This window comes from Aquarana catesbeiana, linkage group LG02, assembly GCF_042186555.1.
Source record: "Aquarana catesbeiana isolate 2022-GZ linkage group LG02, ASM4218655v1, whole genome shotgun sequence".
Classification (NCBI taxonomy): domain Eukaryota; kingdom Metazoa; phylum Chordata; class Amphibia; order Anura; family Ranidae; genus Aquarana; species Aquarana catesbeiana.
This window is the reverse complement of record NC_133325.1, coordinates 249,803,665-249,826,285: the sequence shown is the minus strand read 5'-3', so window position 1 is coordinate 249,826,285 and position 22,621 is coordinate 249,803,665.

Genomic DNA, 22,621 nt, shown 5'->3' with positions numbered 1-22,621 from the left:
TCTGTTTTCCAAACATGGTAAAATGAAGGTTACATTTAACCGTGTATTACACAAATTGAATATCTTTTGATAGTGGAAACAGTGCATTTAAAAAAGGGAAATTAAGTAAAATTAAGTAATGATGATTATTCATTTCTAATATGAGTTTAACAATTTTATTAGTAATATAAATATATTCAAACTGGTTTAGACAACCTTTGGTTGGAAATGAAATCCAGGTTAATGGGGAAATTTGTAAGGAATGGGATTAGTTTAGATTAAGATAACAATTTTGTAATTTTACATTTATACAATAAGCCCTTATTGAGAGAAAAAAAAGATTAAGATGAGGTTGTTATTTGGAATACAGCTGCCATAATATTTAACAAAGCCAAGATGGATGGGATACATAAGAAGTTTTTCTACAAAAATTACATTTTAAGGTTTTTGATAATAACTTGATGTGCGGTCCATGATGTGAGAGTTATAATAAATACAATTTAAATATAACAGACCCATCACATCAAGTCCACACACCCTGTTAGGATAGATGCCACCTGCAGCCAGTTGTTTTATAGTTTTTGATGCTTTCTGGTCCATCATACAGATTGTTGGTCCTTTTGTTTTTATTTATTTTTATTTTTGAAATCCGAAGCAGAATGTGTGGGATTGTGAAATGATGTGCCTATTTTCCTTGTAAGTACAGTGGTAAAGGCAGAAGAATATTTTGGATTTATGGACATCTCTCCATTAGGGATGAGCTTCGAGTTTGAGTCGAACTCATGTTCGACTCGAACATCGGCTGTTCGCCAGTTCGCTGAACAGCGAACAATTTGGGGTGTTCGCGGCAAATTCGAAAGCCGTGGAACACCCTTTAAAAGTCTATGGGGGAAATCAAAAGTGCTAATTTTAAAGGCTTATATGCAAGTTATTGTCATAAAAAGTGTTTGGGGACTTGGGTCCTGTCCCAGGGGACATGGATCAATGCAAAAAAAAGTTTTAAAAACAACCGTTTTTTCAGGAGCAGTGATTTTAATAATGCTTAAAGTCGAACAATAAAAGTGTAATATCCCTTTAAATTTCATAGCTGGGGGGTGTCTATAGTATGCCTGTAAAGGGGCACATGTTTCCCATGTTTAGAACAGTCTGACAGCAAAATGACATTTCAAAGAAAAAAAGTCATTTAAAACTACTCGCGGCTATTGCATTGCCGGTCCGACAATACACATAAAAGTTCATTGATTAAAACGGCATGGGAATTCCCCACAGGGCAACCCCGAACCAAAATTTAAAAAAAATGACGTGGGGGTTCCCCCTAAATTCCATACCAGGCCCTTCAGGTCTGGTATGGATTGTAAGGGGAACCCCGGCCAAAATTTAAAAAAAAAAGAGGGGGGGACGAGAGAGCGCCCCCCCTCCTGAACCGTACCAGGCCACATGCCCTCAAGCATTGGGAGGGTGCTTTGGGGTAGCCCCCCAAAACACCTTGTCCCCATGTTGATGGGGACAAGGGCCTCATGCCCACAACCCTTGCCCGGTGGTTGTGGGGGTCTGCGGGCGGGGGGCTTATTGGAATCTGGAAGCCCCCTTTAATAAGGGGACCCCCAGATCCCGGCCCTCCCCCCTGTGTGAAATGGTAAGGGGGGGTACAAAAGTACCCCTACCATTTCACAAAAAAAGTGTCAAAAATGTTAAAAATGACAAGAGACAGTTTTTGACAATTCCTTTATTTAAATGCTTCTTCTTTCTTCTATCTTCTTTATTCTATCTTCTCCTTTTTCTTCTAGTTCTTCTGGTTCTTCCTCCTGTTTTCTCATCCGGCATCTTCCTCTGCGGCATTGGCGTCCTCTTCCCTTCGTCTTCTGGGCAGCTCCGCATCCGACCATGATGGGAGGCTCCCGCTGTGTGACGCTTCTCCTCTTCTGACGGTTCTTAAATAATGGAGGGCGGGGCCACCCGGTGACCCCTCCCCCGATGCATGGTGACTTCTCTGTCCGCCCCCTCTGATGTCACTGGGAATGCCACAGGGAAGTCCCCATGCGTCAGAGGGGGTGGGGTCACCGGTTGGCCCCGACCTCCGTTATTTAAGAACCGTCAGAAGAGGAGAAGCGTCACACAGCGGGAGCCTCCCATTCCATCATGCTGGATGTGGAGAGGCCCAGAAGAGGAAGGGAAGAAGACGCCAGCGCCGTGGAGGAAGATGCCGGACGAGAACACCGGAGGAAGAACCAGAAGAACCAGAAGAACCAGAAGAAGAAGAAGATGGAGGAAGAAAGATGCTGAGCGTATCTTTTTTGTCTGTTCCCTACTGCAGCAGTTATTATTAATTTGGAACCACTAATCAATATGAGGATAGGAGTTGCCTATCATCAACTTAACCAAGTCAATAATAATAAACAAACGAACACAAAAAAATAAATAAATACATAAATAAAAGGCATTTATTACATTTGCATTAGGGTCCATAAGAGCCCCATTGATTGACCATAGTAACTTAGACTTAGTGTCAGTGCAGCATGGGGGCGGATCTAGAGACAAATTGGTGGGGATGGTAGGAATGAAAGGGAGAGGATAGGTATAGTACATGTGTGGGTAATATTATGGAGGGGGAGGAGTATAAAGTGTAGGGGAGGGAATGAGGGGAGGTGGAAAGGAAAGAGAGGGGTAAGTTGTAAGGAAGTCTATCCATCACAGGGGGGACTGAGCTACAGAAACTAGATACTTTAAGTGAAAATAAAAAATATGGGTTAGAGAATGTCTAACAGCCTAGCTGTTGATGAGAGTGACTATAGGCACATGTAGTGTAGAACAGCCTCAGACCTGCATTTCGAAGTTGGGTAGTTCCAGTCTGTCTCTTTGGATTATAAAAGGCTGAGACTGCAGCCAAAAATATCGTAAAGGATGTCCTGTGAATTCAAACCAGTGCCAAGGCATATGTATGGTCTACTTGAGCTCATAAATGGTAGAAAGCTCATATTATCGCAGATCCGGGTAGTAGAAGGGAAGTTAAGTTAACAGAAGAGAGTCTCAAACAAGGGATGAGAGCAGAGCTCCCAAACTTTGGGAGAACATGGATTTGAGAGGAACATGGAAGCTGGAGGTGCAAACTCAACAAAATTCCTTCAGGAGTCCCACTGTGGGGTACTTGTATGACTTGCGTGATGAGTCTTCAGTCTCGCTGGGCTCTCCGGTGAGCATGGAATGCAGGAACGCTACCTCTTCCTGGGGACTGGTAATTTGCCGGTGGCGGTGAAGCATGATTGGCTGACAGAGGGCGTCTCGAAGGATGGTGACCTCTAGGGTGCTGTATATCCATCTGTTCGATTGGTGGATAAGGAGGTGCACTGGAGTCGGTGTAGAAAATTTTAAAGATCTACCACTGGTATATATAGGCTCTCGCAGAAAGCGTTTAGGTCTTCGGGGAAGCTTAGGTGTGCTGTGTGGCCTGCCATACCCAATAGGCAGAACGAAAACTTCCATTAGTAAAGTTTGCCTTTTTTATGCAGCAGGTCCAACAGTGAACAAAGTTTTTTTGGTGTTGGAGGGTAATATACGACAGGTCTTGGTATAATTTAATGTCAGCACCATGGAAGAGAATACGGCCCCTGATCCTTGCTCGTCTGAGGATTTCTTCTTTGAGGTGAAAATTCACTATACAGCAAACAACATCCCTGGGAGGGTCAGTGTCTCTCCCCCTTTGTCTTGTAGCCTGGTGTAGGTGTATCATGTTGATTGGCATCTCAGGCGCCCTTTCTAGGAGAACATTAAATATGGTGAGATTAGCTTGTGTTAATTGCCTAGGTTCTACAGCTTCTGGAAGGCCTTTGACCCGAATGTTGTGGTGGTGACCTCTATTATCCAGGTCTTCCACGTGGTGCTGCAGCTCATGCAAGTGTAAGGTATGTGCATCAGTGATTTGATGTACCTTGTGAATGGCAGCATCATGGTGGGTTGTAGTCTCCTCCACTTCCTCCAGCCATGTGGCTACAGCCTGAATGTATAGGCGTAGATCTGAGATGGCTACAGTTATACTGTTTTTTATGTCCAATGCCACTGCATGTAGGTCTCCCAGGCTCAGAGGTTTTCCTGAAGGCTGGATGGATAAAGCAGGCTGTGTGTTAGTGGAGCGGGAGAGGCTGCTGCTCGAGGATCGGGCTCTGCTGCCTGCAGCCTGGGATGAGGCTGTGGTCTCCCAGGGTTGGGTCTGAAACATCTTTGGTATGTTACGGCTCAGTTGTGTGCCCAAGTCTCAAGGAGAGTGAGAGTGAGTAGCGGAGGTGCTCCTCTTTGGTTTGCCCATGATTTGCTGGCTTCTGATCTGCTAGTTTCCATCAGACAGCTTTAAAAAGGGCCATCATGTGCAGGAGCAGAAAGCTTAAGCGGCCATCTTCTTCCATGTCCAAACCACGCCCCATTTTTTTAAGCTTTTCTCTAAAAGTTCAGAAAAAAAGGAGGCGGAGAGTTAAAGTTACACTCTGCAGAGTTCAGTGGGGAGAGCACTGAAAGCTGATAGGATGGAAAAGACGCCCCATCACGCAGCACACAGAAACAGATCTGAGGCTGTCAATCTGCTGGATGTCCCTCCCCTGACACCATTTTAACTCGTCAGAAGTAATTTATGCTAATAGCAGAGGAACAAAAAAGCATTGGAATGATTTAGCATGCGATCTGACATGTCGGCAATAGCACCATCCAAATCGGTGTGACGCCCACTTTGCGGCGCTACACCGACTCCCAAAAGTAGTTCCTGCACTACTTTTGGCGACTTTGGGTGCAATTTCAATAGACATCTGTGCAGGAACCCCCAAAGTTGTATGTCAAATCACCCCTGAAGTCGGACTGCATTGTTCAGCTGAACTTGCATGGTTTCTAACCTGCAGCAATGTGAACCTAGGCTTAATAAATCAACCCCTTAGTGCTTTTAATTGAGACAAGTATACATTATAGAAGCATATGCTTTGTTCATATTTCATGTCTGAGGTTTACAACCACTTTAAAATACAGATTGCTAATAAGCATGATAACAACAAACAGCATCATGATACAGAAGTGTCTCCGTACACCAGCAAGAAGATGGCATGACAAGTAATTGCTCTTTCTCATGACAGCCACTTCTCATATGAATGAGAAACTAACATGCATTCTTGGATGTAACCGGAAGGACCCAAAAAGCAGAGAAACATTATGAACTCCTAATTACTATTATTTATTAATTTTTTTGTCAATAGTTTTTTATTAAGTTTAAGAAAATGAACAATACAATATATGAAAGAACAGAATAGACTATGGTCATTCAGAGCAACACAGAACTATAGGGTGTGCCGCACAAAGCTTCAGGCATGCAAGGTGGGAAGGATAGCATTGTGGTGACAACATTTGACCCATGTGTTTCATTGTTTATTGTTTAAAGGACGTTTGCATGACAGATCTGTAAGAAAACATCTTTTCAAATCAGTAGTTGACATTTACCAATTTCATGATTTCAGATAGATTTGGTGCTATGCCTTGTCTCCAGTGCCTCATTAGAACATGTTTTGCCACTAAGAGTACATGTATTATGGGGGTCGTGGCTGGCAGCGGAGCAAGATGACCGCTTAACCCTCCAGCTCCACTCAGCCTCGAGACATACAGCAACAGCCTGTGTTCTCCAGTGGTTTTTATCACCTCTCTACCACACTGGAGGGGATCTCCTAGATGCAACACCTGGACAGTATGCCCAAAAAGAAGAATAACAAGCCCCACAAGTCGCGGTGCCTCATTAATTTTTTTCTCCACCTCCAGCCATGCAGCAGAGCAAAGATGGTGCCAGAGTGGCACCTCATCCCTCCTCATTGGAAGCCGGTGACACTCGGGAGTCCACAAACAGCCAGGAGGATATGGACGGCTCAGCACCTGCACCAGTCCTAATTTACAACTCATCTACTGACAGAGGTAATTGTTAAGCCTACCCACATTCCTGCATCTGTCAGGATGTTTTGGCACTGCTCAAAAATGTAGACAGTTCTCTCAAATCACTGCGGTACTCTGAGATCACGTCATATACAAATGGGGCTTCCCCACCAAGCTTGTTGTAACTTTACAAAACCAATCCACCAAAGGAGGGCATTAAAATATTGCTGAATTGGGGCCTCCTCACTTTACCTCTGCCTGACCCTAAACCGCAGCATCTCAGTACGCACAGCCAAGATTGTAGAATTTGAAATTCTAACTCCTCATACTAATAAGTGTTGCTGCTGTTACTCTGGTTTATACGTCCAGTTGCCCATGTTCTCGTTATAGCAATATGACAGTTTTCTTTGCCTTGGCATTATGAACATCTTAGATGAGCTTTACTCTAATGCCTCGTACACACGATAGGATTTTCCGACAACAAAACCGTGGATTTTTTTTCCGAAGGATGTTGGCTCAAACTTGTCTTGCATACACACGGTCACACAAATGTTGTCGGAAATTCAGAATGTCAAGAATGCAGTGACGTACAACACGTACGACGAGCCGAGAAAAATTAAGTTCAATAGCCAGTGCGGCTCTACTGCTTGATTCCGAGCATGTGTGGACTTTTGTGCGTCAGAATTGTGTACACACGCTTGGAATTTCCGACAAGTGTTGTTGTCGGAAAATTTGAGAACCTGCTATCAAACATTTGTTAGCGGAAATTCTGACAATAAACGTTCTATGGAGCATACACACTGTCGGACTTTCCGACAACAAGCTCACATCCAACATTTGTTGTTGGAAAATCTTATCGTGTGTACAGGGCATAAGAGTGTGTTTGCTGTCTTTTTTTTTCTTCTCTCTTTTCAGCAGAGAAAAAACAGGGTGCTAGGCATCCTAACACGTGTCAACTTTTTCATTTATTTTGTATTTTTTTCATCTGTCATTGTCTGTTTTGCTGTTGAATTGCTTTTTTTACTGCACTGCTTGCAAATAAGATCTGTTATTTGTGATTTGTAGTTATTTTACAGCTGCTTTGGTATGCAGTTTTAGAAGGTGTTGCTTATCTCTTCCATCCAGATTATTCTGATCGCTATCCAATATGTAAATTATCATCACATCTCTTAACACTAAGGGCCTAAATTCCCTTTTAAACTAAACTTATTGTGGAAAGAAGCTCTTAAACACAAATCAGAACTGATATGTGTACAAGAAACTACTGTAAAATAAATGTTTCTTCCCTCAAATCAACCATCTGTTCTCACAAGCAGTTTCCATATGGCTTTTTTGCTAACTCCACTAAAAAGAAAGCTGGGTAAAAAGAAATCTGGGTTCCTAATTGCTATGTGCTTCTCTGTATTTTTGACACTGCTCCACTCCGAGATCGCCACTTATGATAGATAAGTCATTTTAAATGCCTCAATTAACCCCTTCCCTCTGAGCATACGCTGATGTGCGGCCCTAGGTTTCGGGGGTTATACCGGGATGATTCCCGCAGCTGCAGGCATCATCCCGGTACCATTTTTTAGAGCGGGCGATCGGCTTTCCAGGTGTAACAACTGATGCGGCTAAAAGCCACTCAGCTGTTATACCGGAGGAGCGGGAGAGGACATCCCCCCTCCCGCCACCTCCCGCCGCTCTTAGCGGGCCTCCCGTCCCACCGGGAGTCTCGATCCGTGATGCACCACTTTCGGCGCCTAGAGACAGACTGGAACGAAGCCGGAAAAGGTCACCACAAATGAAAAGGGTGGATTTCGGAAGGGTTACAATTTCCCCATTACAGTTTTGTAAACTTGTTTTTGGTTGGTATTTGGAGCAAAGATGTTGACAATACTTGGGACTTCAAAGTCGCAGGACAAGTCGTACTCCATGATTTCCAATGAGTACCATTCATATATCTGTGACTTCAAGTCACAGCAACTTCAAAGTAGTCCCTGCACTATTTTGGTCCAACTTTGATGCGACTTGAGGACCGAAGACCTCAATATTACACAGGCATTGCTTCAATTTGCACCACAATCGCAGCAAAATCGCAGCAAAAATCCCGGCAAAATCATGCAAAAATCAGGGCAAAATTGTGGCAAAATTGCATGACTTTCAGATCGCATAAGTGTGAAAGAGGCTGACCCAGCCCAGAAATAATCTACTGCCCAGTTGGAAGACCTCTATGACCCTTTGAGATGCCTCCATGACACAGAAAGTGACTACACCTTTCATTCGCACATGCAAAAGACCTACTCTTGGATAGATATGTTTCTGGTTGATAAATACCCACTCCAATTGGTTATAGAAGCTTAATTTGACATCATTGCATAGTTTGACCATGCTTCCATAGCTCTAAAACTATCCCCCACTCAGCATACCAAGCAAGGGACAATGTGGAGACTCAACATCTCTCTTCTCTCTTACCTCCACTATCAGAAATAGATTGCATCTGATATTGAGAAAAACCACAATAGCTGTTTGGAGACAGGTTACAGTGGTACTATTTCCCCCCACATTCTGCTGAACTCTCTGGAGGAGAAAATGTCAAAAGTTGGTATAGAGTCAAGTACCACCGGGTGATTATCTTTTGTGTTAATACCCAATGGTTAACACAATGCGACACAAAGTAATTGTAATAAAGTGCCATTGACCATTATGTAGGGGAATAGGAACTCTTGAGATCTGCTTCCCATTTTCTATTTCAATATTTTTATTGATATCTAAACATCAAAGAAACAGGCATTGTGTCAGCCTGCAAGGCCAATGTCAGTACATACAGTATCTCACAAAAGTGAGTACACCCCTCACATTTGTGTAAATATTTTATTCTATCTTTTCATGTGACAACACTGGAGAAATGACCCTTTGCTACAATGTAAAGTAGTGAGTGTACAGCTTGTATAACAGTGTAAATTTGCTGTCCCCTCAAAATAACTCAACACACAGCCATTAATGTCTAAACCTCTGGCAACAAAAGTGAGTACACCCCTAGGTGAAAATGTCCAAAAGGGCCTAATTAGCCATTTTCCCTCCCTGGTGTCATGTGATTTATTAGTGTTACAAGGTCTCAGGTGTGAATGCCGAGCAGGTATGTTAAATTTGGTGTTATCGCTCTCACTCTCTCATACTGGTCACGGGAAGTTCAACATGGCGCCTCATGGCAAAGAACTCTCTAAGGATCTGAAAAAAGAATTGTTGCTCTACAAAAAGATGGCCTAGGCTATACGAACCTCACCAAGACCCTGAAACTGAGATGCAGCACAGTGGCCAAGACCATACAGCGGTTTAACAGGACAGGTTCCACTCAAAACAGGCCACGCCATGGTCAAACAAAGAAGTTGAGTGCACGTGCTCAGCATCATATCCAGAGGTTGTTTTTGGTAAATAGACATATGAATGCTACCAGCATTGCTGCAGAGGTTGAAGGGGTGGGGAGGTCAGCCTGTGAGTGCTCAGACCATACGCCGCACACTGCATCAAATTGGACTGCATGGCTGTCATCCCAGAAGGAAGCCTCTTCTAAAGATGATGCACAAGAAAGCCGCAAACAGTTTGCTGACAAGCAAAGACAAGCAGACTAAGGATATTGATTTTTGGAACCATGTCCTGTGGTCTGATGAGACCAAGATAAACTTATTTGGTTCAGATGGTGTCAAATGTGTGTGGCGGCAACCAGGTGAGGAGTACAAAGACAAGTGTGTCTTGCCTACAGTCAAGCATGGTGGTGGGAGTGTCATGGTCTGGGGCTGCATGAGTGCTGCCGACACTGGGAAGCTACAGTTCATTGAGGGAACCATGAATGCCAACATGTACTGTGACATACTGAAGCAGAGCATGATTCCCTCCCTTCGGAGACTGGGCCGCAGGGCAGTATTCCGACATGATAACGACCCCAAACAGACCTCTAAGGTGACCACTGCCTTGCTAAAGAAGCTGAGGGTAAAGGTGATGGACTGGCCAAGCATGTCTCCAGACTTAAACCATAGTGAGCATCTGTCGGACATCCTCAAATGGAGGGTGGAGGAGCGCAAGGTCTCTAACGTCCACCAGCTCCATGATGTCGTCATGGAGGAGTGGAAGAGGACTCCAATGGCAACCTGTGAAGCTCTGGTGAACTCCATGCCAAAGAGGGTTAAGGCAGTGCTGAAAAATAATGATGGTCACACAAAATATTGACACTTTGGGCCCAATTTGGACATTTTCACTTAGGGGTGTACTCACTTTTGTTGCCAGTAATTTAGACATTAATGGCTGTGTGTTCAGTTATTTTGAGGGGACAGCAAATTTACACTGTTATACAAGCTGTACACTCAATACTTTACATTGTAGCAAAGTGTCATTTCTTCAGTGTTGTCACATGAAAAGATATAATAAAATATTTACAAAAACGTGAGGGGTGTGCTCACTTTTGTGAGATATTGTAACTAAGAAGTAACAAGTTCAAATGAAGGCATTGTGGTTGGGGATACAGGTAGGTTGGGTAGGAAAAAGCCACCTTCGGAAAAAAATGTATGTAAATGTAGAGGGGCCTTACATTGCACAGGGGATTCATGTACAGTGGGGACAGAAAGTATTCAGACCCGCTTAAATTTTTCACTCTTTGTTATATTGCAGCCATTTGCTAAAATCATTTAAGTTCATTTTTTTCCTCATTTATGTACGCACAGCACCCCATATTGACAGAAAAACACAGAATTGTTGACATTTTTGCAGATTTATTAAAAAATGAAAAACTGAAATATCACATGGTCCTAAGTATTCAGACCCATTGCTCAGTATTTAGTAGAAGCACCCTATTGATCTAATACAGCCATGAGCGAGTCTTTTTGGGAAAGATGCAACAAGTTTTTCACACCTAGATTTGGGGATCCTTTGCCATTCCTCCTTGCAGATCCTTTCCAGACCTGTCAGGTTGGATGGTAAACGTTGGTGGACAGCCATTTTTAGGTCTCACCAGAGATGCTCAATTGGGTTTAAGTCAGGGCTCTGGCTGGGCCATTCAAGAACAGTCACGGAGTTGTTGTGAAGCCACTCCTTCATTATTTTAGCTGTGTGCTTAGAGTCATTGTCTTGTTGGAAGGTAAACCTTCGGCCCAGTCTGAGGTCCTGAGCACTCTGAAGAAGGTTTTCATCCAGGATATCCCTGTACTTGGCCGCATTCATCTTTCCCTCGATTGCAACCAGTCGTCCTGTCCCTGCATCTGAAAAACACCCCCACAGCATGATGCTGCCACCACCATGCTTCACTGTTGGGACTGTATTGGATAGGTAATGAGCAGTGCCTGGTTTTCTCCACACATACCACTTAGAATTAAACCAAAAAGTTCTATCTTGGTCTAATCAGACCAAAGAATCTTATTTCTCACCATCTTGGAGTCCTTCAGGTGTTTTTTAGCAAACTCAATGCGGGCTTTCATGTGTCTTGCACTGAGGAGAGGCTTCCGTCGGGCCACTCTGCCATAAAGCCCCGACTGGTGGAGGGCTGCAGTAATGGTTGACTTTCTACAACTTTCTCCCATCTCCCGACTGCATCTCTGGAGCTCAGCCACAGTTATCTTTGGGTTCTTCTTTACCTCTCTCACCAAGGCTCTTCTCCCCCGATAGCTCAGTTTGGCCAGACGGCCAGCTCTAGGAAGGGCTCTGGTCGTCCCAAACGTCTTCCATTTAAGGATTATGGAGGCCACTGTGCTCTTAGGAACCTTAAGTGCAGCAGAAATTTTTTTGTAACCTTGGCCAGATCTGTGCCTTGCCACAATTCTGTCTCTGAGCGCCTCAGGCAGTTCCTTTGACCTCATGATTCTCATTTGCTCTGACATGCACTGTGAGCTGTAAGTTCTTATATAGACAGGTGTGTGGCTTTCCTAATCAAGTTCAGTCAGTATAATCAAACACAGCTGGACTCAAATGAAGTTGTAGAACCATCTCAAGGATGATCAGAAGAAATGGACAGCACCTGAGTTAAATATATGAGTGTCACAGCAAAGCGTCTGAATACTTAGAACCATGTGATATTTCAGTTTTTCTTTTTTAATAAATCTGCAAAAATGTCAACAATTCTGTGTTTTTCTGTCAATATGGGGTGCTGTGTGTACATTAATGAGGAAAAAATGAACTTAAATGATTTTAGCAAATGGCTGCAATATAACAAAGAGAGAAAAAATTAAGGGGGTCTGAATACTTTCTGTCCCCACTGTACATGACATTAATATAGTCACGATGAATACAAAAGTAGTACATGCTGAGTGGGGGTATAAAATCAAAAGCAGGAGTGGATAACCGATCATCAAATAGAGATAGATCCGTGACCCCAGGGGGATCTAACTGTAAACAGGAAGACTCCATCTGAATGGATCGGCAATCCAGGCGTTAACCCAGCACAGCCTGTAAACTTTAGTCAACCTTCGTAGGTAGATCAGAGCCGTAGCTGTTGGTGCACTCTGAATCCTAGTAAGTAACCATTGGCCTGTGAGTGAACTGTAAAGAAAGCTTTCCTAGACCTCTTGATTATTAACCTGAAGATGAGGAAAAACAGAAGACCCTCTAGGGTAAATAGTCTCTCAACTTGACAAGAGATGTTTTAACGTAGAAATCTTTGCCTCTAGAGTGGGGTTCTAAATATTGAGGTAAGGGTAGTGTGCCTTACTGGTAAGTTCTAAACATCTAACCTTAATAACTTGTATAGTATAAGGCAATGCAGAAAATAACCAATGGTTGGTAGCCCAGTAGTTTGCCTTATGCTTCGAAGTACAACATAAGAAAGTTGAGCAAGTTTAAATAAAATGGAAAAGGAGGAAAAAAAGAAATTAAAGAAAGAAGTTAAAAAGAGTGGAGGAAGATACAGCAAGAAAGAGAGGAGGAGCGGATCATCTTAATAGGGCCCGAGAGAGAGAGAGTGGGGGGGGCTAGAGTGGTATAGTGAAGATCAACCAGGTAAATCGGACTATGAGGTCAAGAATCCGAGGTACATGGGCATCTTTGCACATAGTGCCCAGGGTTCTCAGATCCCTTTAAACCTCCAGACTTCATCATGAAGGGCAGCAACTAGTTTTTCTTGAGATATAATAATAAGAGATTATCCATCTTGTTTCTGTAAGAGAGACTTGTTTTTTTCCAGGCCCTGGCGAGTGTAATCTTGGCTCCCAGGAGCATATAAAAAATGAGAGCTTGGGTGTTTATGGGGTTTTCTCGACTACTGTTTAGGAGGGCTATTGTGGGGTCCTTTGGGATGGCGACCCCTGTGATTTTAAGCAGGAGATGAAGAAATTGTTTCTTTGCAAAGCAAATAATTAATAGTGTGGAGTGGGACTGCTTGTCTTTCCATGGACACCCAGTCTGGTCTGGGGCCCCTAGAATATACAATAGAAATTTGAGCCATCTGCACCACTTGGTAATATCACCATAAATTCATAAATTAGGGAGGCCCAAGCCCCCTTGACCTTTTAATTGACAAAGTATCACTTTAGAGCACCGGTGACCCTTTTCCCTCCCTGACAAAGTGTATTATTTTAGATTGAAATTTTGAGAGAGTTATTTTCTTCAATTTGAATAGGGAGAAATTGGAACAGATACAGTAAACGCGGTAGGAGGCTCATTTTAATAGAATTGATCCTGTCCAGCCAGGAGAGATCATATTTTGACCAAAGCGCCAAATCTTCCTCTAGTTTCTTAAAGATGGGGGGGTATTAACAGTGTATAGTTTATCTATATTAGGGGACAGGTTAATGCCTAGATATGGGATAGAATTAGAATGCCACGTGAAAGAAAAGTGCCTTTGAAGTTGGTCTAATATTGCTGGTGGGACAGATACGTTTAAAGCCACGGATTTTGAGGCATTTAATCGAAGGCCTGAGATATGACTGAAGTCTTGAAGTAATTGAAAGATATTAGGAGTAAAAGTCAGGGGGGATGTTATGTTAAAGCAGTAAGTCATCTGCAAATAGAGCACATTTGTATTCTTGTGCACCACATTGGACACCCTTAATATCGGGGTGATTCCTGACAGTGATTGCTAAGATTTCAATAGCAGTAGTGAAAATTATGGGGAAAGTGGACATCCCTATCTGGTTCCTTTCTCAATGGGAAATGGGTCAGAATACCAACCCAACAATTGTTCCTGAGCCCTAGGGCTGGCATAGAAAGAGTACATGATCCCCAGGAATTTGGGGCTAAAGCCCCATCTTTCTAGGATCTCAAAGAGGTATGACCAGGAAACCGTGTCAAAGGCTTTCTGGAGATCTATTGATAATAAGAAGCTTTCTTGTGGTTTGCCTCCACCCCAATGTGAGTGTAGAAGCAATATAATATCTATGGCTCTCCTGATTTGATCAGGGCCTTGCCTACCTGGAATGAAACAAGCTTGGTCTTTGTGTGTATTTGTGGCAATAAATCACAATAATCTCATAGCAAGTATTTTTATTACCCTGTGGGTATAATTGAGAAAAATGCGCCACTACTCAAAATACCGCCACTGCGCATCTGGATAGATACAGTGTATGTGGAAGCTGCCACTTAAAAGGATCAAATATAAAAGCTGAATTTTAAATACTGGTCAATCTGGGATAATGACACAAAGTCAAAATAGCGGCGCTAAATGTTTGTGCACAAGGAGTATTAAATCCCCTAAAGTGACATGTGACTCACAATTTACAAATGAGAATACAAGTTGACGAGCAGGTTTAGATCCAGGACCAAGGGAGGGGTGAGATTCAACCTTATGCCTGCACACCTTGGGTCCGCCGTGGCTGTTTTATCCGCTGCTCTGGAGGCTTTGAAAGGCTTACCTTAGTCACTTTTGCTGTCTTTTAACTTGTACCATATTATATGAGACGCACGGCTGGAGTTCAGATGCTTGCTCTAAAACCCTATCCATGTGGTTTAAATGCACTTTAGCCTAACATGAAAATGTAGGCATTGGAATTTGGTGAGTGCGTTTCTTTAGTGGAGTGGAATCACAGACACATTGGTGTGTTGAATGGATTAAGAGATCTTCACATCGAATATAGATCCTCTTCAATATTTTATGGACTTTATTTTTTATATTTTGGATACATTTTTTTTTTGTTCTTTTGTAGCTTCACTAGCTACATCATATCACTTCACTTGTCACAGGGTGTTTAGTGCTATTTGCCAATTTAGTGCTTTAGCATTTATTACATTTTAGTACATGTCAGTTATATTCTCATTTGTAAATTGTGAGTCACATGTCACTTTAGGGGATTTAATACTCCTTGTGCACAAACATTTAGTGCCGCTATTTTGACTTTGTGTCATTATCCCAGATTGACCAGTAGTTAAAATTCAGCTTTTATAAGTATTTTTGTTAGGATTTTAAGGTCATTGTTGATGAGAGAAATGGATCAGAAAGTACTGACATTACTAGGATCCTTACCTGGTTTGTTGATGACTGAGACCTAAGCTAAGGTAGAGTCCCCATCAAGGTGGGCTCCATCACGGAGGGAATTAAAAAACTTACCAAGTAGGGGGTTAGAGATTGTCCAAATTTCTTATAGCAACATACTGATAAGCCATCAGGGCCTGGTGCAGAGCCTGTTTTGAGGGATTTAATCACTCTGAGGACTTCTCCTGCTGTAATAGGTTTGTCAAGGAGCCCTCTGTGGTTATGTGACAGTTCAGGGATGGAAATATCTTGGGGAAAGTTGTCTAACCTTGGGTGAGGAAAGCAAGTATCTGTTCTGTAAAAATTTTGCATAGTACTCATGAAAGGTTTCCATGATTTGAAAAGGATTTTGAGTCATAGTGCCTGACGATGAACAGATTTTGGGGAAGAAGAGAGGAACGGGTTTAGGACTGAGTTTGGCTGCTAGTTTGGAACCGATCCTATCTTTTTGTGAATAGAAATGGCCCCCGTCCATCTAAGATGTTTCTCTGCTTGAGTGGTCAAGGCCAGGTTTAGAGTTAATCGGGCTGCATCAAGTTGTGCAAGAGTGTCAAAGGTGGGGTGGCGTTTGTGAAGTTTGCTCAGGGATTGGAAATCTTTAGTTAGTTTCTGTATTTCAGATCTCCATTCCCGTTTTAGTTGGGAGGAGATCTGAATGAGTTTCACCCTAATCACTGTTTTATGTGCCGCCCAGAGGACCTTAAGCGAGACTGTGTTGTTGTCATTAATCTTGAAATATTCAACTAGAGCTTTCTCTAGAACTGTACCTTGAATGGGGTCACTTAGGAGGGCTTCATTAAGACGCCATGTAATGGGACCTTCCGAGTTGGCAGGACATTGCAGAGAGGCAAAAGGGATGGAAGAATATTTAAAACAGATATGATCTATCCTATCATAAGTTTGTGAGGGGCAGAGTAATGGGAATAGTCTTTAACTCGCGGATTAAGTTCCCTCCAGATGTCGTTTAGACCTAGAGTATAAAAAAGGTGTGCTATTTTAAGGCTTTGTCTAGGGGACATTTGGGTCTAGGGGGGCACCACTGCCCAATTTGTCTAACAAGAGGTCAAAGGTTATATTTGAGTCCCCTCCAAATATAACTGTTCCTTCGAAGAGGGGAGAGAGTTGCTTTAACATAGTTTCAAAAAAGGGGGCTTGACCAGTGTTTGGCATGTAAAAAGAAGTAAAAGAATAGGTCACCCCATCAATAGATCCAGTGACCAGTAATTAGCAACCTCCCGGATCTTTGATCACTTTGTTTGGAGAGAAGTTAAGTCACTTGGAGAAGTATATTGCAGTGTCACGTGTTTTGTTTTCTGCATTACCTAGGTAAAACTGGGTGTAGTTCTGGCGGATGAAGGGAGGATTATAAGAGCTAGGTAAATGGGTCTCCTGTAGGAGAAGTGCATCAAATTTTTGGGAGTGAAATTGTTAAAGCTGTTTCCTTCTCTTGATTGGGGAGTTTAGCCCCTGGACATTATGGGATGCTATGTGCAGATGCACGTTATTAGGGATGGTGGAAAACATGGATCAAAGGGTATGACATCTCTAAAGAAAACAGAAACTCACCATGGTTTCGCCCAGGGCCTTAGAAGTTCATCTTAAACAGTCCTGAAACCCGGATTATGCAGAGTTGAAAGAGATAAGTACCTGGTTGACCAAGGGAAAGGGGTTAGGTAGATGTGCAAGAGGAAAGGAGGAAAGGAGGAGAAAACAAAAATAAAAAAGGAGATTAGTCAAACCAATTGTTAAGTAACAATCCCACAAACCCTCTCACGGTGAGATGGGACCAGCCTCATCCCACAACAAGACCTGAGGAAGGTGATGTCCCCTGTAGTGGGGGACATCAATCTTTCTATGAGGGGGAATCATAACTCCACTCAGATACAGATGGAGGTGCATTGCAGCCACTCTGGCAACCCGCCCTAGAAAACATCAACTATTAGTAACATAACGAGTCTGCAGCCCTTAATCGTGCGGAGATAGATGAAAGGGGTAAAGCACCCAAATTTAGCCTGCTATTGGTGAGTCTGTCCAATCAGAACCAGAACCCACAGGGAGTCAGAGAAGATGGTAAACACAACCGAGTGTTCAATGGAAGTCCAGGGAAGATGTTCCTCACAGTTGGGTTCCCATAGAGATCAACCAATGTTGGTTAGCTCCAGGGAAAACCAAGGGAAAACCAAGAGAAAACAGTCAGTGTAGCTATTATATAAATGCAGGAGAAATTAGGAGGGGAAATGTGGTTCTGGGAGACCGTCACAGTACTAAACTATGAACAGTAACATTGAGTTAAATATGTAGGCTTCTAAGGAAAGTTCTTAGGAAAGTAGATCAGATTGAACCAGTCTAACATATGCAGTTAGGGATAAGTTCAGATGGGCTGAAGACAAAATCCAGGATATTCAACGACCCGACTGGGTCCTTCAAATCATGGGGGTTGAGAGTCTCTTGAATGCATTGGCTGTTGCTTTTGCCACAAAGGAATGAGGGGACTAGGGGGCGAGGGCCTTTTGGTAGATGCGGTTCCCTTGTGTGAAGAAGGGTGATGTAGACCTTGAGAAATCAATCCCAGCTGTACCAGGAGACGTTTGCCCTTGGAGAATGAAGAGAAGCTGTAAGGTTTGTTCTGAAAAGAAAAGTTCAAACGAAACGGACCATCTGTTGGTGTCTTCCTTTTGGGTCAGGACTTGTAACAGGTTTTAGTGATGGATGCTTCTGTACCATGTAGAGGGAAAGCTCCGCAATGATTTGGATTTGATGTCCTTGAAATGAGAGTCGGTCTAGATTGCATGAAAATCTCATAATTTCCTCTTTAACCGAATAACCAAATAAAAGTGAGGTTTGACGATAATATCTCTCGGTAGACCATCTGCGTGAGGTGGTTGAAGGGCTTTGTGTGCCCTATCTAATTCCAGGCGATGCTCTGGGATATCTGGAATTAGTTCCTTAACGAAGGATCAAACTGCAGGTTAAACTTCTCTGATGGCAGGCCCCTAATCCTGAAGTTATAGCATCTTGATCTATTCTCCAAATCATCGATTTTGGACAGTGCAGTCTCCAATTGATCCTGGGGATCTCGTATTCTGGCAGTGTTCTGGTTGGTGCTAGCAATAGTCTGGTCAGGTTTCTGTTCAATAGCATCAAACCTGGACCCTAGGTGCTGGATATCTGCATGGATAGTTGAAGTTATTTGTGTAGCTGTGTGGGTAAGGCCCCTTGACAGAATTTTAGAAAAGGCAGCCATTAAAGCAGGGGAGGTCAGCGGGGGTGTGAAGCTGACCAAAGGTGTCCCCTCCAAATGTGTAAGAGCTGGCAGTAATATCAGCCATTGGGGTGAGAATCAGTTCATCTATTGTCCTCTGGAGAAGTGACTCAGTAGATGCTGGTGAGGGCAAAGGCATATGGCGATTACTCACTGCAGAGTTGATTAGCTGTGGATCAGAGTTACCAGCAGCATCCTGACCTCCTATGGAGTCCTCCTCCTCTGTGTCTGTGCAGCATGGATTTGCAGGTGCTATTTTGGATCAGTCGGGTGACCTCAGACTGGGATCTAACTGGTGGAATAGGTCCCTCCTTGCTGTGTCCCCTAACATCCTAATGTGTTCCTGAGGTGGCTGGTGGCAGGGTTGAGCACTCTTTAGCAGCTGTGGTGGGGTTCAGATGGCCGGAACGGTGCAGAGCTCCTGGGCTGGACTTCCATGCAGGGAGCTGCCACACATGCGCCTCCCTACTTCCCATTTTACCATAGTTACATAGTTGGTGAGGTTAAAAAAAGACACAAGTCCATCAAGTCCAACCTGTGTGTGTGCTTTTAGGCTATTTTAGGCTAATAGTACATTGTATATCCCTGTATGTTGTGGTCGTTTAGGTGTCCATCTAATAGTTTTTTGAAATTATCGATGCTCCCCGCTGAAACCACTGCTTGTGGAAGAGAATTCCACATCCTTATGGCTCTTACAGTAAAGAATACTCTACCCAGTTTAAGGTTAAACCGCTTCTCTTCTAGTTTTAGTGAATGGCTGCGTGTCTTATTAAATTCCCTTGCGCATAAAAGTTTTATCCCTATTGTGGGGTCACCAGTACAGTATTTGTACATTGAAATCCAATCCCCTCTCAAGCGTTTATAAGTTCAATGCTTTTAGTCTCTTTAGTCTTCCTATAGCTGAGATCCTCCAGTACCTTTTTTTTTAGCTTTTTTGCCCTTTTCTGGACCCTCTTCAGTTCCTGCACATCCTTCCTGAGGACTGGTGCCCAGAACTGGACGGCATACTCCAGGTGCGGGCGGATCAGTGTCTTGAAGAGTGGGAGAATTATCATTTTATCTCTGGAATTAATCCATGTTTTTGTGCAGCCAATATTCTGTTGGCTTTGCTTGCAGCAGCATGGCATTGCACGTCATTGCTGAGCCTGTCATCTAATAGTTTTACTAAGACCCCTGGTCCTTTTCTATCCTAGATTCCCCCAAAGGTTCTCCCCCTAGTGAGTAGATTGCACTCATATTTTTGGCACCCATATTTTTGCACTCATTTTTTTGGTACCCAAATGCATATGAATAAATTAAATAGGATTGGTCCCAGGACAGAACCCTGGGGGAACCCACTTTCTACACCAGACCATTCCGAGTACTCCCCATTTATCATCACCCTCTGGACTTGCCTTTGCAGAATGCAGATACACCACATCCACAGCCCATCCTTTATCCAGATGGCAGCTCACCTCCTCATAGAAGGTTAATAGATTGGTCTGGCAAGAACGATTCCTCATGAATCCATGCTGATTACTGCTAATAATACCATTTTTATTACTAAAATCTTGTAAATAATCCCTTATCATCCCCTCTAATAGTTTGCAAACTATTGATGTTAGGCTAACTAGCCTGTAGTTCACCGGGATGTACCTAGACCTTTTTTAAATATTGGTGCTACACTGGTTTTTCTCCAATCAGCTGGCACCATTCCAGTCAGCAGACTGCTCATAAAAATTAGGAACAATGGTCTGGCAATCACTTGACTGAGTTCCTTAACTGCTTGCTGACCAGCTTGTGCCAATATACGTTGGCATCATGGCTCTCCTGGGCAAAACCCCGTATGAGTACGTTGTACCCTTTGAGAGCCGCCAGAGGGCACGTGCCCGCTGCACGGCAGGGGACCCAATGCGAGCATGGGGATTTGTGTGTGTAAACAAACAAATCCCTGTTCTGTCAGGGGAGAGGAGACATATCGTTTGTTCCTACTAAGTAGGAACAACGATATGTCTCCTCCCCCAGTCAGTCACATTCCCATACAGTTAGAACACATCTAGGGAACACACATTTAACACCTTGATCGCCCCCTAGTATTAGCCCCTTCCCTACCAATGACATTTACAGAATAATCAGTGCATTCTTATAGCACCGATCACTGTATAAATGTCAATAGTCCCAAAAATGTGTCAAAAGTGTCCGATCTGTCCGCCGCAATGTCGCAGTACCGCTAAAAATTGCAGATCACTGCCATTATTAGTAAAAAAAAAGACATAAAAATGACATAAATCATTCCCATAGTTTGTAGAAGCTAAAGTATAAAAATTAAAATGACACAAAGCTGCAACTAGAAAATGTGAGACACCCACACTGTAATACACAGAATTCCAAAAAGTAGCTGCGCTGAAAAATTGATATACTAAATAAAAAATGAAACAAATAAACACCTCTCAGTGTGAAGGTTATGCACCCGTGATGTAGTGACAAATAATGAGAACAACTTATACATAACCATATCAAACAGAAATAAATGTAACATGGAATCATGGATGAATTCAGTCCATTCCTGATTAATGAAGGGGAAAAGAAAAAGTTCACTGGCAGAATATTCCTTCAAAGATGGGTGAGACAAGCATCCATGCGGTGTGAGTGATACAGTTATAACACAGAGAAGAACGTGGTGACAGAAGGGCTCCTCCACCAATGTAAATGCTGCCCCTTACCAGCTCCTTTGATTTCTTGTTACCGAGATCATACAGGCATATGGCTATCAACCCCAGCCGCGGGTCTTGATAAGGAAGGATCCCGCTGTATCTCTCCACCACAGGTCTTCTAAGTAGTGGATTGGGCGCTCACCCCCATACGGATAAACAAAAAAGGCTCCCATAGCGTGATATGTTTCACACAGTTTAATTAGGTAAAAAAAGAATTGCACTTACAGTTATGCTGTACAATACTCGCTCATAAAAACAAAGGCCGGCCGGCTTCAATGTGCTGCCCGTCGCTTCCGGGATCACCGTGGTAATGTGTGGTGACGTCAGCACACCACTCCTCCCTATGAGGAGCGGCTCTATGACACGCATGCTTTGGCCAATCACAGAGCGGTAAGAATGGAGAGCCATAATTGGCCAAAGGCAGAATGCCTCTGGCCAATTGCACCTCAGGAGATTTAGTACATTCCCCACACTATATAAGGCCGCCTGGAAGTCGGCCTTGTGTAGTGTGTTCCGGCGTGCTGAGAGATAGAGAGAGAGAGAGACAATGTCATTTCATTTGAGCTAGATAGAGCAGGCAGACGAGTCAGTTAGCTGCAGTCAGTGTATTGTGTATATATATGCATCTCAGGTGTTGTGTATATATATATATATATATATATATATATACACACACACACTGTATTCAGTTTAGCTAGATCCGTTCCTGTTTTTCTCATCCTAATATACTCTTACAGGCAGGCAGCTGCAGTATTTTCAGTTATTTGAGCTAGATAGAGCAGGCAGACAAGTCAGTTAGCTGCAGTCAGTGTATTGTGTATATATATGCATCTCAGGTGTTGTATATATATATATATATATATATATATATATATATATATATATATATATATATACAATATATACACACACACTGTATTCAGTTTAGCTAGATCCGTTCCTCTTTTTCTCTTCCTAATATACTCTTACAGACAGGCAGCTGCAGTATTTTCAGTCAGTGTACTGTATTCTGTGCACGCTGTGCAACTAAAGCTAACTGCGGACAATTGCTGGTGTTCTCTTCTTAATAATACTTCAGGCAGGCAACTGCAGTACTTTCAGTCAGTGTACTGTATTCTGTGCACAGTGTGCAACTAAAGCTAACTGCAGACAATTGCTGGTGTTCTCTTCCTAATAATACCACAGGCAGGCAGCTGCAGTATTTTCAGTCAGTGTACTGTATCCTGTGCACAGTGTGCAACTAAAGCTAACTGCAGACAATTGCTGGTGTTCTCTTCCTAATAATACCACAGGCAGGCAGCTGCAGTATTTTCAGTCAGTGTACTGTATCCTGTGCACAGTGTGCAGCTAAAGTTAACTGCAGACAATTCC